The following is a 15,794-nucleotide window of genomic DNA, read 5'->3' as shown; positions in this document are numbered from 1 at the left end:
TCTATTTTGAGCTAATTTTTGAGAAAGGAGAAAAGTCTGTGTCTAGATTCATTTTTCTGCATGTTCATGTACATTTATTATAGCAAAACTTATTGAAAAAACTATCCTTTCTCCATTGAATTTCCTTTGCTTCTTTGTCAAAGATATGTTAACAATACCTGGGCTCTATTCTGTTCCATTTGGTCTATGTGTCTATTCTTTCACCAATACCACACTGTCCTGATTACTGTATCATTATACTAAATCCAGGTAGTACTTTGTTATGGAAGCCCTAAGAAACTGATATAGATTTTGGTGCCAGGAGTGGGATGCTGCTCTAAAAAATACCTAAAAATGGTGAAGTGTTTTGGAATTGAATAATGGGTAGGGACTGGAAAAATTTTGTGGTGCATGATAGAAAAACTTAGATTGCCTTGAAGAGACTTGTTAGAAATACAGACATAAATGGTGATTTTGGTGAGGGCTCAGTAATAAGTGAGAACTACAGAAAAAGCTTTTATATTGGCAAGTTCATATATCAACATGAACAGAATATGTAGAGAAATATTCAAAATGCTTCTGATAAGGTCTCAGGTGGAGATGAGTAACATGTTACTGGAAACTGAATCAAAGATGATGCTATTTATAAAGTGGCAGAGAACTTGACTACATTGTCTTCTGCTGTTGGGTGAAAAGTAGAATTTGTAAGGGATGAACCTGGATATTTAGCTGAGATTTCCAAGAAAAATGTAGAAGGTGCAGTCTTCTTTCTCTTGCTGCTCATAGTAAAAAGTCAGGGGAAAGAGATAACTTGAGGAAGGAACTGCTAAGCAAAAAGGAACCAGAATTTGATGGCTGGGAAAGTTCTAAGCCTATTCAGAGAGCTGGAAATAGAGCCAAGGTTATATCTGGTTAATCTTTTGGTGAAGAGATTAGGCACGTGACTCATAGGTCCATCAACCATCTCAGCAGAAACACTGCCAGACTGGACTAACAGCAGAAGAGATGCATGCAGTGAGGAGATGCAATGTGATCACACAGCCCTGTGATGCTATTCAAATACAAGCCCAGGGATACCAAGCACTGCCAGCAACCACCAGAAGTGAGAATAGAGAACATGGGCATGCCAACACGTTGATTTTAAACCTGTAGCCTTCAAAACAGTGAAAAACATTTTTGTTGTTTTAAGTTCCCTAGTTTGTAGTAATTTGTTATGGCAGCCCTAGGAAATGATACAAGAAATTTTATGGTGATGAAGAAATTGGAATTCTTCAGAAAAATAGATTTGAATCTAGAAGCCATTAGACAACAGCCTACACATATAAATATCCAGTTGGTATGTGAACATTCAGTTGGTACCCAGACTATAATCTCAAGGAATAAAAGCTTTCCAAAGCTGAGCAGTTTAATTCTCTTTTTGGCTTCTCTTCTGTAAATCCATACAATCAAGGTTTCATCATCTAGCCCAAGCAGCTTATAAACGTGTTGTCATAAACAAAGACAATTTTGTCCATGAGAAGAATTTTGGTTAACTTTTAATTTTTTAATAAGTTCATAAATAAGTAGCATTCTTACGGTAGAAACTGTTTATATTTTTCAGACATGTCTTTATTCCCTTCCTATTCTTATGATAATTCCAGGAAATAAATGCCATATTTTTAAAATTAAAAAAAATTTAACTTAAAATCTCACAGAATCAAGAGAAAGTGTGATATTATACCTTCAGGGGACAACAACAGTGGTGAGGAATACATTTTACATTCAATTTCAAATTAAATTAAATTTCACAAAATATTAATTCCTACTGCACATGATACAATCTGACTTGTCTATCCTGTCCTATCCTATCCTATCCTATCCTTTTCTCTTTGATGTCATAAAAGAGGGATTACCATGACCAACCAAGCTGATTTCATGAATCAATTTCTGGAAAGTAGTGTGTATGGAAAACGCTACTCTAGCACTCCCTAACTTTCTTACACTGTTTATTTCTAGTGAAGTAGAGCTAAAAGGAATCTGTACTTCACTAAAAATAAACATGGCTTCAGTTTCTTAAATTATGTTTTATTCTTGTCTATTGCTCTTAATACTATAAACAGTCTTTTAATAGAAAAATATTGAGGCATACTCATCAATATGGTACCTAAAGCACAGTGCCTTCCATGAATAATTCGACATATGATCATCTATTATTTTCAAGTTCATTATGTAAAGAGAACAGGGAGGTTTTCAATCTGTCCAAGTGTTTATGACTAAATGTTATTATCTTGATAAAACTCGCCAAGGTGGTAAAACAGATAAGGCAGAAAATAGCCATGTTTTGATGCCATGTGCTCCTGGTACAGATTCAGCTCTTGTTTATCACAGAAAGAGGGAATGAGAAAACCACTGAAATTAGAGAGAATTTGAATTGACTCTAATAAAACAGTGATTGGATGGGGTGCTTCAAGATGGCAGAGGAAGAAGACATGGAGATCACCTTCCTCCCCAGAAATATATCAAAACTACATCTACATGTGGAACAACTCCTACAGAACACCTACTAAACACTGGCAGAAGATCTCAGACTTCCCAAAAGGCAAGCAACTCCCCATGTACCTGGGTAGGGCAAAAGAAAAAAGAAAAAACAGAGACAGAAGAATAGAGTTGGGACCTGCCCCTCGGGGAGGGAGCTGTGAAGGAGGAAAAGTTTCCACACACTAGGAAGTCCTTCACTGGTGAAGATGGGGAGTGGGTAGGGGGGAAGCTTCGGAGCCACAGAGGAGAGCGCAGCAACAGGGGTGCAGAGAGCAAAGTGGACAGACTCCCGCACAGAAGATCGGTGCCGACCAACACTCACCAGCCTGAGAGACTTGTCTGCTCGCCTGCCGGGGTGGGTGGGGGCTGAGAGCTGAGGCTCCAGCTTTGGAGGTAAGATCCCAGGGAGAGGACTGGGGTTGGCTGCATGAACACAGCCTGAAGGGGGCTAGTGCTCCACAGCTAACTGGGAGGGAGTCCGGGAAAAAGTCCGGAACTGTCTAAGAGTCAAGAGACCATTGTTTCCGGGTGCACAAAGAGAGGGGATTCAGAGCCCCACCGAAACGAGCTTCAGAGACAGGCATGAGCCGTGGTTATCAGGGCGGACATCGAAGACAGGCATGAAATGCTAACGCTGCTACTGCAGCCACCAAAAATCCTGTGTGCAAGCACAGGTCACTATACACACCTCCCCTCCCAGGAGCCTATGCAGCCCGCCACTGCCAGGGTCCCGTGATCCAAGGTCAACTTCCCCGGAAGGACACACGGTGCACCCCAGGTGGTTCCAACATCATGCTGGCCTCTGCCGCCACAGGCTAGCCCCCCATTCCATACCCCTCCCACTCCTCAGCCTGAGTGAGCCAGAGCCCCCTAATCAGCGGCTCCTTTAATGCCCTCCTGTCTGGGCAGGAACAAATGCCCTCAGGTGACCTACATGTAGAGGCGGGGCCAAATCCAAAGCTGAACCCCAGGAGCTGTGCGAACAAAGAAGAGAAAGGGAAATTTCTCCGTGCAGCCTCAGGGGAAGCAGATTAAATCCCCACAGTCAACTTGATGTACCCTTCATATATGGAATACCTGAACAGACAACGAATCATCTGAAAATTGAGGCGGTGGACCTTGGGAGCAACTGTAGACTTAGGGTTTGCTGTCTGCAACTGACTTCTGATTTTTATCTTTATCGTAGTATAGTTTTTAGCACTTAATATCATTGGTGGGTTTATTTACTGGTTTGGTTGCTCTCCTTTTTTTAAATTACTTTTTAAAACCTTTTTTATTTTAATAATTTTTTCTTTTAATTATTTTATTTTATTTTTATTTTTTAAATTTATTTATTTATTTTCTTTCTTTTTTTCTCCCTCTTCTTCTGAGCCATGTGGGTGACAGGGTCTTCAGCTCTGCACTGGTATCAGGCCTGAGCCTCTGAGGTGGGAGAGCCGAGTTCAGGACACTGGACCACCAGAGACCACCCGGCACCACATAATATCAATCAGCAAGACCTCTCCCAGAGATCTCCATCTCAATGCTAAGACCCAGCTCCACTCAAAGACCAGTGCTGCACACGCCATGACAAACAACAAGCAAGACAGGAACACAACCCCACCCATTAGCAGAGAAGCTACCTAAAATCATACTAAGTTCACAGACACCCCAAAACACATCACCGGACACTGCTCTGCCCACCAGAAAGACAAGTTCCAGCTCCACCCACCAGAACACAGGCACCAGTCCCCTCCACCAGGAAGCCTACACAACCCACTGAACCAACCTTACCCACTGGGGGGCAGATACAAAAAGAACAGGAACTACGAACCTGCAGCCTGTGAAAAGGAGACCCCAAACACAGTAAGTTAAGCAAAATGAGAAGACAGACAAATATGTAGCAGATGAACAAGCAAGGTAAACACCCACCAGACCAACCAAATGAAGAGGAAATAGGAAGTCTACCTGAAAAAGAATTCAGAGTGATGATACTAAACATGATCCTAAATCTTAGGAAACAGAATGGAGAAAATAAAAGAAACATTTAACAAGGACCTAGAAGAACTAAAGAGCCAACAAACAATGATGAACAACACAATAAATGTAATTAAAAATTCTCTAGGAGGAATGAATAGCAGAAGAACGGATAAGTGACCTGGAAGATAAAATAGTGGAAATAACTACCACAGATAAGAATAAAGAAAAAAGAATGTAAAGAGTTGAGGACAGTCTCAGAGACCTCTGGGACAACATTAATCATACCATCATTTGAATTACAGGGGTTCAGAAGAAGAAGAGAAAAAGAAACAGTCTGAGAAAATATTTCAAGAGATTATAGTCGAAAACTTCCCTAACATGGGAAAGGAAAGAGTTAAGTCCAGGAAGCACAGAGAGTACCATACAGGATAAATCCAAGGAGAAACACGTCAAGACACATATTAATCGAACTATCAAAAATTAATTAAAATGAAAAAATATTAAAAGCAGCAAGGGAAAAACAACAAATAACATACAAGGGAATCCCCATAAGGTTAACAGCTGATCTTTCAGCAGAAACTCTACAAAGCCAGAAGGGAGTGGCAGGAGATATTTAAAGTGATGAAAGGGGAAAATATACAACCAAGATTACTCTACCCAGCAAGGACCTCATTCAGATTCGACAGAGAAATTAAAAGCTTTACAGACAAGCAAAAGCTAAGAGAATTCAGCACCACCAAACCAGCTTTACAACAAATGCTAAAGGAACTTCTCTAGGCCGGAAACACAAGAAAAGGAAAAGACCTACAATAACAAACCCAAAACAATGAAGAAAATGGGAACAGGAACATACATATTGATAACTACCTTAAACGTAAATGGATTAAATGCTCCCATCAAAAGACACAGACTGGCTGAATGGATACAAAAACAAGACCTGTATACATGCTGTCTACAAGAGACCCACTTCAGACCTAGGGACACATACAGACTGAAAGTGAGGGGATGGAAAATGATATTCCATGCAAATGGAAAGCAAAAGAAAGCTGGAGTAGCAATTCTCATATCAGAAAAATTAGACTTGAAAATAAAGACTATTACAAGAGACAAAGAAGCACACTACATAATGATCAACGGGTCAATACAAGAAGAAAATATAACAATTGTAAATATTTATGCACCCAACATAGGAGCACCTCAATACATAAGGCAAATGTTAACAGCCATGAAAGGGGAAATTGACAGTAACACAATCATACAAGGGGACTTTAACACCCCACTTTCACCAATGGACAGATCATCCAAAATGAAAATAAATAAGGAAACACAAGCTTTAAATGATACATTAAACAAGATGGAATTAATTGATATTTACAGGATATTTCTTCCTAAAAGAACACGATACACTTTCTTCTCAAGTGCTTACGTAACATTCCCCAAGATAGATCATATCCTGGGAAACAAATCAAGCCTTGGTAAACTGAGAAAATTGTAATCGTATCAAGTATCTTTTCCGACCACAACACTATGAGACTAGACATCAATTACAAGAAAAAAATTGTAAAAAATACAAACACATGGAGGCTAAATAGTATGCTACTAAATAACCAAGAGATCACTGAAGCTATCAAAGAGTTAATAAAAAAATACCTGAAACCAATGACAGTGAAAACATGACGAAAGAAAACCTATGGGATGCAGCAAAAGCAGTTCTAAGAGGGAAGTTTATAGCAAAACAATCCTACCTCAAGAAACAAGAAACATCTCAAATAAACAACCTAACCTTACACCTAAAGCAATGAGAGAAAGAAGAACAAAAAAACCCCCAAAGTTAGCAGAAGGAAAGAAATCATAAAAATCAGATCAGATATAAATGAAAAAGAAATGAAGAAATAATAGCAACGATCAATAAAACTAAAACCTGGTTCTTTGAGAGGATAAAACTGATAAATCATTAGCCAGACTCATCAAGAAAAAAGAGAGAAGACTCATATCAACAGAAGTAGAAATGAAAAAGAAGTAACAACTGACACTGCAGAAATACCAAGTATCATGAGAGATTACTACAAGCAACAATATGCCAATAAAATGGACAACCTGGAAGAAATGGACAAATTCTTAGAAATGCACAACCTTTGAGACTGAACCAGGAAGAAATAGAAAATATAAACAGACCAATCACAAGCACTGAAATTGAAACTGTGATTATAAATCTTCCAACAAACAAAAGCCCAGGACCAAATGGCCTCACAGGCGAATTCTATCAAAAATTTAGAAAAGAGCTAACACTATCCTTCTTAAACTCTTCCAAAATACAGCAGAGGGAGGAACATTTTACGAGGCCACCATCACCTTGATACCAAAACCAAACAAGATGTCACAAAAAAAGAAAACTACAAGCCAATATCACTGATGAATATAGATGCAAAATTCCTCAACAAAATACTAGTAAACAGAATCAAACAGCACAATAAAAGGATCATACACCATGATCAAATGGGGTTTATCCCAGGGATGCAAGGATTCTTCAAAATACGCAAGTCAGTCAATGTGATATACCATATTAACAAATTGAAGAATAAAAACCATATGATAATCTCAATCGATGTGGAAAAACCTTTCGACAAAATTCAACACCAATTTATGATAAAAACCCTGCAGAAAGTAGGCATAGAGGGAACTCACCTCAACATAATAAATTCCATTTATGACAAATGCACAGCCAACATCGTTCTCAATGGTGAAAAACTGAAACCATTTCCACTAAGATCAGGAACAGGACAAGGTTGTCCACTCTCACCACTATTATTCAACATAGCTTTGGAAGTTTTAGCCACAGCAATAAGAGAAGAAAAATAAATAAAATGAATCTAAATCAGAAAGGAAGAAGTAAAACTGTCATTGTCTGTAGATGACAGGATACTATACATAGAGAATCCTAAAGATGCTACCAGAAAACTACTAGAGCTAATCAATGAATGTGGTTATGTAGCAGGATACAAAATTAATGCACAGAAATCTCTTGCATTAATCTGAAAGACAAATTAAGGAAACCCTCCCATTTATCACTGCAACCAAAAGAATAAAATACCTAGGAATAAACCTACCTAAGGAGACAAAAGACCTGTACTCAGAAAACTATAAGACACTGATGAAAGAAATTAAAGATGATACAAACAGACAGAGAGATATACCATGTTCTTGGATTGGAAGAATCAACATTGTGAAAATGAATATATTACCCAAAGCAATCTGCAGATTCAATGCAATCCCTATCAAACTACCACTGGCATTTTTCACAGAACTAGAAACAAAAAATTTCACAATTTGTATGGAAACACAAAAGACCCCAAATAGTCAAAGCAATCTTGAGAAAGAAAAATGGAGCTGGAGGGATCAGGCTTCCAGATTTCAGGCTATTCTACAAAGCTACAGTAATCAAGACAGTATGGTACTGGCACAAAAACAGAAACATAGATCAATGGAACAGAATAGAAAGCCCAGAGATAAACCCATGCACATATAGTCACCTTATCTTTGATAAAGGAGGGAAGAATATACAATGGAGAAAAGACAGCCTCTTCAGTAAGTGGTGCTGGGAAAGCTGGACAGCTACATGTAAAAGAATGAAATTAGAACACTCCCTAACACTATACACAAAAATAAACTCAAAATGGAATGTAAGGCCAGATGCTTTCAAACTCTTAGAGGAAAACATAGGCAGAACACTCTATGGCATAAATCACAGCAAGATCCTTTTTGACCCAGCTCCTAGAGAAGTGGAAAGAAAAACAAAAAAATACAAATGGGACCTAATGAAACTTCAAAGCTTTTGCACAGCAAAGGAAACCATAAACAAGACCAAAAGACAACCCTCAGAATGGGAGAAAATATTTGCAAATGAAGCAACTGACAAAGGATTAATTTCCAAAATATACAACCAGCAAAGGCAGATCAATATCAAAAAAAACCAAAAACAAACATCCCAATTCAAAAATGGGTAGAAGATCTACAGAGATATTTCTCCAAAGAAGATATCATAAAAAAATCTACAGGGCTTCCCTGGTGGCGCAGTGGTTGAGAGTCCACCTTCCGATGCAGGGGACAGGGGGTTGTGCCCCAGTCCAGGAAGAACCCACATGCCGCAGAGCAGCTGGGCCCGTGAGCCATGGCCGCTGAGCCTGTGCATCCGGAGCCTGTGATCTGCAATGGGAGAGGCCACAACAGTGAAAGGCCCGTGTACTGCAAAAAAAAAAATCTACAAACAATAAATGCTGGAGAGGGTGTGGAGAAAAGGGAACCCTCCTGCACTGTTGGTGGGAATGTGAATTGATACAGTCACTATTGAGAACAGTATGGAGGTTCCTCAAAAAGCTTAAAATAGAACTACCATATGACCCAGCAATCCCACTACTGGGCATATACCTTGAGAAAACCATAATTCAAAAAGAGTCATGTACTACAACGTTTATTGCAGCTCTATTTACAATAGCCAGGACATGGAAGCAACTTAAGTGTCCATCAACAGATGCATGGATAAAGAAAATGTGGCACATATATGCAATGGAATAATAGCAATAAAAAGAAATGAAATTGAGTTATGTGTAGCAAGGTGGATCGACCTGGAGAGTGTGATACAGAGTGAAGTTAGTCAGAAAGAGAAAAAACAAATACCGTATGCTAACACATATATATATGGAATTTTAAAAGAAAAAAATGATTCTGAAGAACCTAGGGGCAGAACAGGAATAAAGACACAGACATAGAGAATGGACTTGAGGACATGGGGAGGAGGAAGGGTAAGCTGGGATGAAGTGAGAGAGTAGCATTGACATGTATATACTACCAAATGTAAAATAGATAGCTAGTGGGAAGCAGCCGCATAGCACAGGGAGATCAGCTCGGTGCTTTGTGTCCACCTAGAGGGGTGGGTTAGGGAGGGTGGGAGGGAGATGCAACAGGGAGGGGATACGGGGATATATGTATACGTATAGGTGATTCAGTTTGTTACACAGCAGAAACTAATACAACACTGTAAAGCAATTATACTCCAATAAAGATGTAAAACTAAATAAATAAGTAAAGCTTAAAATATGATGATTTGAGAAAATACAATAAAATAGTGATTGGCAGTTGTAGGACATTAGTGGTAATCTACTCATTAACTATGGATGTTACCATGGACACCAGTGCAGTACAAAAAATCATGAGTGGGAGAAAAAAATTATGAGAACCAAGAATAGTATCTTTACATAAAGTATGTATTTCTGAAAGATAATTATTTACTTGCAATTTTCTGAGTTTTTCTTTTGTTTCAGTCTCTGATCTTTTTAAAGGTCAAAGTCCCTCCTAGCAGAAGCAGGAAAAGACCTTGATAGAAGCAATATTAACAGCTATTTGCATTCTACCCTATGATCCTTTCTTTTCATCAATTTGCAAAAACCTCTAATGTTTACAAAACTGATTAGAAGACACACGGGCTGTCCTTTAGAATAACCAGTCTTACAAATGGTATGCTCCTTCAATGTTATATATTGTTTGTTTTAGTGCAAACACAAATACTGTAATCTTGCTTTTGAAGAAATGATATCAACCAGTCATTCAGCTCTATTGTTAAATATTTCATTTATACATTTATATTTTCATTTATTTCATAGATGAATGTTATAAAATGATAATGAAATTCTGAAATAAATGTATGTAATATATGGCTAATGTCATGGTACAAGTTTGCTATTGTGTTCAGAGACACAAATGGGAAATTTGTCATGATTTTGTTCTGGGCATGATATTTACATGCAATGGAAGACAAGACCATGAAGCACAGAAAGAAAAGCGGGAAGATTGGTAGAGCAGAACACATATCAGTCAGGGTACAATCAGGCAAGAAGAACCAGTAGGTGAGGGTGTGAGTGAGCGTGTGCCCGTATGGATTTGTTTTGGGGGATTGGCTTACACAATTGTGGGGGTTTATTAAGCATCTCTGTAAGACCAGTGTCTCCTCATATAACGCTAGATCTTGAAGTTAGCAAGGCAGGCAATCAAAAGGAGTATGGAGGCAAATGGGGAAGACCAAAAGCAGGATAGAATCCGTACGCCTGAGCTGGAAACACACATGGATGGGCTGAATCCATGTCCTGTTGGCTCTGCCCTTGGTGGTGAACACAGAAGTCATTCCCTTTGTCATGAAGCTAAGACATGTAGCACAGGAGGCAGAGAGCTAAAGGAGGTTCCAAGAAAAGGTGAAGCAATGGTAGATTCAGCTACTTTTCACACCAACAAGGTGCGTCAGCAGATCTGCAACAATGTGTATGAACTACGCAGTGTTGCTGCTTACTTTCTGCCTTCCAAGTAGCGCAAGGGTATCCCTTGTGGCTGAGTCTTTTCCTCAGTTGTCCCTTCCAGGTATGGTTAAAAGTTTCTCCTCTGTATCCTCTTTATAGCCCCTTTTTTGTCTTTAAAAAATTTTTTTATTGGTGTATAGTTGATTTACAATGTTGTGCTAGTTTCAGGTATACAGCAAAGTGACTCAGTTATACATATACTACATATATCCACTCTTTTTTCAATTCCTTTCCCATAAAGGTCACAACAGAGCACTGAATAGAGTTCCCTGTGCTATACAGCAGGTCCTTATTAGTTATCTATTTTATATATAGTAGTGTGTACATGTCAATCCCGATCTCCCAATTTATCCCTCCCCCACCCTTACCCCCTGGTAACCATAAGTTTGTTTTCTAATTCTGTAACTCTACTTCTATTTTGTAGATAAGTTCATTTGTACCCTTTTTTTTTAGTTTCCACATATTAGTGATATCACATTATATTTGTCTTTCTCTGTCTGACTTACTATGACAATCTCTAGGTCCATCCATGTTACTGCAAATGGCATTATTTTGTTCTTCTCTATGGCTGAGTAATATTCCATTGTGTATATGTACCACATCTTCTTTATCCATTCCTCTGTTTATAGCGCTTTGCAAATTAAAATAATAGTTATCATGAACTGAACATTTGCTATATGTTCAATATATCAGGCATATATGTTGTCTCATTTAATCCTCAAATACTTCTTGTGAGGTAAAGTACATTAATAACCCAATTTTTCAGAATGAAGAAACCAAGCCTTTAAAAGGGTAATAAATGTATATGAGGCTATAATGCTAAACTATTGACAGGACGGAAACACAGATCTTCGTGTCTAGGGTCATTCTCACACTCTGAAATTCCACACCATGCCTGGCTTTATTAAGCCACACATGTGAGTAAACTCTGATTATTTCTATCTATATGTGTCTGTTTTTTCCAGCACACTGGAAACTCCTTAAAGGCAAGAGAATGTCTTACTTTTTTCTCTTCTCAGGTCAATTTGCATTTCCTCTTATAATTTTATCATTCTATAGCCAGATTATTATTTTTTCATTGTAAAAACAGAATAAAAGCTAATTTTAAGGTAACTTCCGTAAATTATGATAAAATGCTTTTTTATGGCAGTAACTTTTGGGCAGATAATTATGACTATAAAAGCTTCAAGAAGATTCCAGAAGCTTAACAGATTTTTAATTGCCTAAAAACATTCATCAGTTCTTTGGAGTGATAAACTACCATCGTGCTCTTGTGCATAAAATTTCAGCACCCTCATATTTGATAATGACTGGCCCACGGCTACCAGCATAATCACTGGGAGAAGTGACTGCCGTCAGGCACCAGAGAAGTGCTAACAAGAAGGCCATTTCCCTTCACCCTGAAAACAACAGCACAAAGAAAATGGATGCTTTGGTGATGACAAGATGATAAAGAAATATAATTAAAAGGAAATTAGGGGGCTTCTCTGGTGGCGCAGTGGTTGAGGGTCCGCCTGCCGATGCAGGGGACGCGGGTTCGCGCCCCAGTCCGGGAGGATCCCACATGCCGCGGAGCGGCTGCGCCCGTGGGCCATGGCCACTGAGCCTGCGCGTCCGGAGCCTGTTGCTCCGCGGCGGGAGGGGCCACAGCAGTGAGAGGCTCGCGTACGGCAAAAAAAACAAAAAACAACAACAAAAAAAAAACACGGAAAAAAAAAAGGAAATTAGGAAGAGAAAAATATTGAATGAGGAAAGCAACACCAAAATCAAAACAGGTCCCCATATGAGGAAAGGGATATTCATTATGAGAGAAGAATTTGCTGACAGCCTCCTGAGTGCACTAAGCCCATTAATGAAAGAGGTGTCATTGGACTAGTCATAGGACTAATTTTCAAATAGAGCATTTATTAGCATTGGCTAGAGAAAATTACTGAAAATAGATAACATTAAAAAAAATGGTTCTATAGGAAAGCAGAGGAGTTTTAACACTGATTCTTGACTTGCACCTTTTAAAAGTATTAAATGTGTGATTCCAAATGTATTTTGAGCTCTTCTTAAAAGGCAGGCAGAACTCTGCTAGCTTCTGGGCATACAGTGGTGAATAAGTCAAGGTCCCTCACCTTACAGAGATGACAGTATAACAAGGACACACACAAGAATGAGATGATCACACGTCAGGGTGAGAAGCGCGACCACAGGACAAGACACAGAAAGGGAACCAGATCAAGTGTTAAGACTTCAGAGCAGCCTTTCCGGAGGTTATGCGACATGAAGATGGGTAGAATTTAAAGAAAAGAGCTTCAGAACAGGAAAGAATATTCAAAGCAATAAAATAGTGTACAAAATGATAGGACGTGAGAAAACATGGCATATTCTGGTAACAGCAGTCCGTACCAACTGAAAGTTTACATTTTAGAAATGTACTGTGAATGGCAAATCATGGTTGGCATAGGCAAGGTCTCACTAAAAGGCCCAAATCAGGTACAATAGATGAGGGAGGAGGGGGTGTAGCTCAGTGGTAGAGCACACGCTAAGCATGCATGAGGCCCTGGGTTCAATTTCCAGCACCCCCATTTTTGGTTGATTAAAAAAACAAACAAAAAAAAAAACCTTAAAGGCCTTGGCTGTACAGAAATTAACACATTGTTTATCAACTGTACTTCAATTAAAAAGATGAGGAAATCTATCTATGCTTTAGAAGATTTCTTCTAAAAGCAAGCATTGAACTGGAATTAAGCCTCTACTCCAGTATTGCTTGAATATTCAGTTTATCGGGACATATTTTCACATTGTTATGTTTCTCGTAAGCTATTGTCCCACCTACTTTATGTTTTGTACCTAATTGTGAAAGTTGTGAGCTAGTCCCATTGCCCTTAAATCTCCATTTCATTTTTGCAACTATTGGCAGCTCCTCCTTGGTATTTTTGTACGTTGCCACAGAATTTAACCGTCTGCCTTCTAAGTCTTGTCTTTAATCAGAAAATGAGACTATTTTCTGCACTCTTCCTTTGAATATTAAGTCCATATGGTCTTCAAAGTGGGAGATATAAAGTTTTTGTGTTATTTTTCTCTAAAAAGACTCAACATAACTTTGTAAATCATGAAATTAAATAATACATTAAAAATATTTGTTGTATGCTAATATACAGAATTATACCCAAATCGAGAGTGGACCACTGCACAGTGGGGTTGGAGTATGTAATAAGGTGAACGTCAAGAGGTGAAGATGAATGAGGTGGGGGAGAAAGCCAGAAAGCCTTTCCATGTTCATCCCGAAAGTGATGGTTAATCTCTAAAAGGATTCAATTAGGTGAACATCATGAAACATGATGTGGTGACTTCGGGGTTTGGGGATTTGAAGGGACTGAGATTGAACACAGGGCAACCGGTGGGTTTTGATGATGACGACCAATCAGGAAAACAATCAGGAGACGTTGATGCCCTCAGCGGGGAAAGGCCAGTGGATACCTAAAGAAGCGGGTGTACTGAGACATATGTAAATAGGACCGTCAACAAAACGAGGAGATTAAGTGTGGAGTGTGAGTTAGCAAGGGGAGTAAAAATTGAAGCTCAAGCTATTCACATGCACAGTTAGGTGTATGAACAGGTCAGAGACTGAAAACAGAACCACAGCGGTTGCAGAGAGCACAGCAATTGAATGCCTACTATGTGCCAGGAGCTCTGCTGTTTGTTTTTCGAACATTATCTTAGTCAATCTTCCCAAAAACTCAAATAAGGAAACTGAGCCTCAGAGAATTTATTTAAATAATACGTCCAGTGTGACACAGCTGGTAAATTGGGAAAGGGAGATTCAAACTCAAAAGCCCAGCCTCTTTTTTTTTTCACTAGCTTTCTACATTTTGAGTTTGAGGTCCCAGTACAATCTGAAAATGAAAATGTCAAAGTAGGAAAACGGGCGATTTCAGATTTTGAGCTTAGGAGGGAGGCTATATAATTTGTAAAGGTGACTCCATGGTCAGGAATGTCTGTCCATGGAGACTGATAAGATGCAGAGTCCAAGATAGAGTGCTGAGCCATAAACAGAGTAGGGGATAGAGAGTTCATAAAGAAGACAGAGAAAAGGCAACCATAAAAAGGAATTGAACAAGAAACAGCAGTGTGTCATAGAAGTCAGGAAAATAGAAAAGTTTTAAAGGAAGTCTTCAGTGTCAAATGCCTATAATTCACACTGCTGCGCGATGTACAGGAAAGTTGTTTAGAGAGTAGATCCTAAGCGTTCTCATCACAAGGAGAATTTTTTTCTTTTGTTTTTATTGTATCTATATGAGATGATAGATGTTATCTAAGCCTACTGTGATAGTCATTTCAAAACATATGTAAATCTGCGCCCCAATGTTCATAGCAACACTACAATAGCCAAGACATGCAAACTACCTAAATGTCCATCAACGGGTGAATGGATAGGGAGTTCCCTGGTGGCGCAGTAGTTAAGAATCCACTTGCCAATGTAGGGGACACGGGCTCGAGCCCTGGTCCTGGAAGATCTCACATGCCGTGGAGCAACTAAGCCTGTGTGCCACAATTACTGAAGCCCGTGCGCCCATAGCCTGTGCCCCGCGGCAACAGAAACCACCGCAATGAGAAGCCCGCGCGTCGTAACGGAGAGTAGCCCCTGCTTGCCGCAACTACGTGCAGCGATGAAGACCCAACGCAGCCAAAATAAAAATAAATAAATTTATTTAAAAAACAGGTGCATGGATAAAGAAGATGTGGTACATATATACAATGGATTATTACTCAGCCATAAAAAAGAATGAAATAATGCCATTTGCAGCAACAAGGATGGACCTAGAGATTATCAGACTATGTGAAGCAAATCAGATAAAGAAAGACAAATATCATATGATATCACTTATATATGGAATCTTAAAAAAAAGATACAAATGAGCTTATATACAAAACAGAAACAGGCTCACAGACACAGAAAACAAACTTATGGTTATAAAGGGGAAAGAGAGGGGAGGGATAAATTAG

General features: G+C 38.9%; 1 non-coding gene across 1 annotated transcript; it reads left to right on the top strand.

Moving 5' to 3' along the window:
- The first annotated feature begins 13,300 nt into the window (after window positions 1–13,300).
- TRNAA-AGC (transfer RNA alanine (anticodon AGC)) lies at window positions 13,301–13,372 on the top strand. Its single transcript has one exon. It is a non-coding gene; the product is annotated as a tRNA-Ala (tRNA).
- The last annotated feature ends 2,422 nt before the right edge of the window (window positions 13,373–15,794 follow it).

Source organism: Delphinapterus leucas, chromosome 14, assembly GCF_059928025.1.
Source record: "Delphinapterus leucas isolate spDelLeu-1000000601 "Yukka" chromosome 14, BTC_Dleu_Yukka2, whole genome shotgun sequence".
Classification (NCBI taxonomy): Eukaryota; Metazoa; Chordata; class Mammalia; order Artiodactyla; family Monodontidae; genus Delphinapterus; species Delphinapterus leucas.
This window is presented reverse-complemented; position numbering and strand designations above follow the sequence as displayed.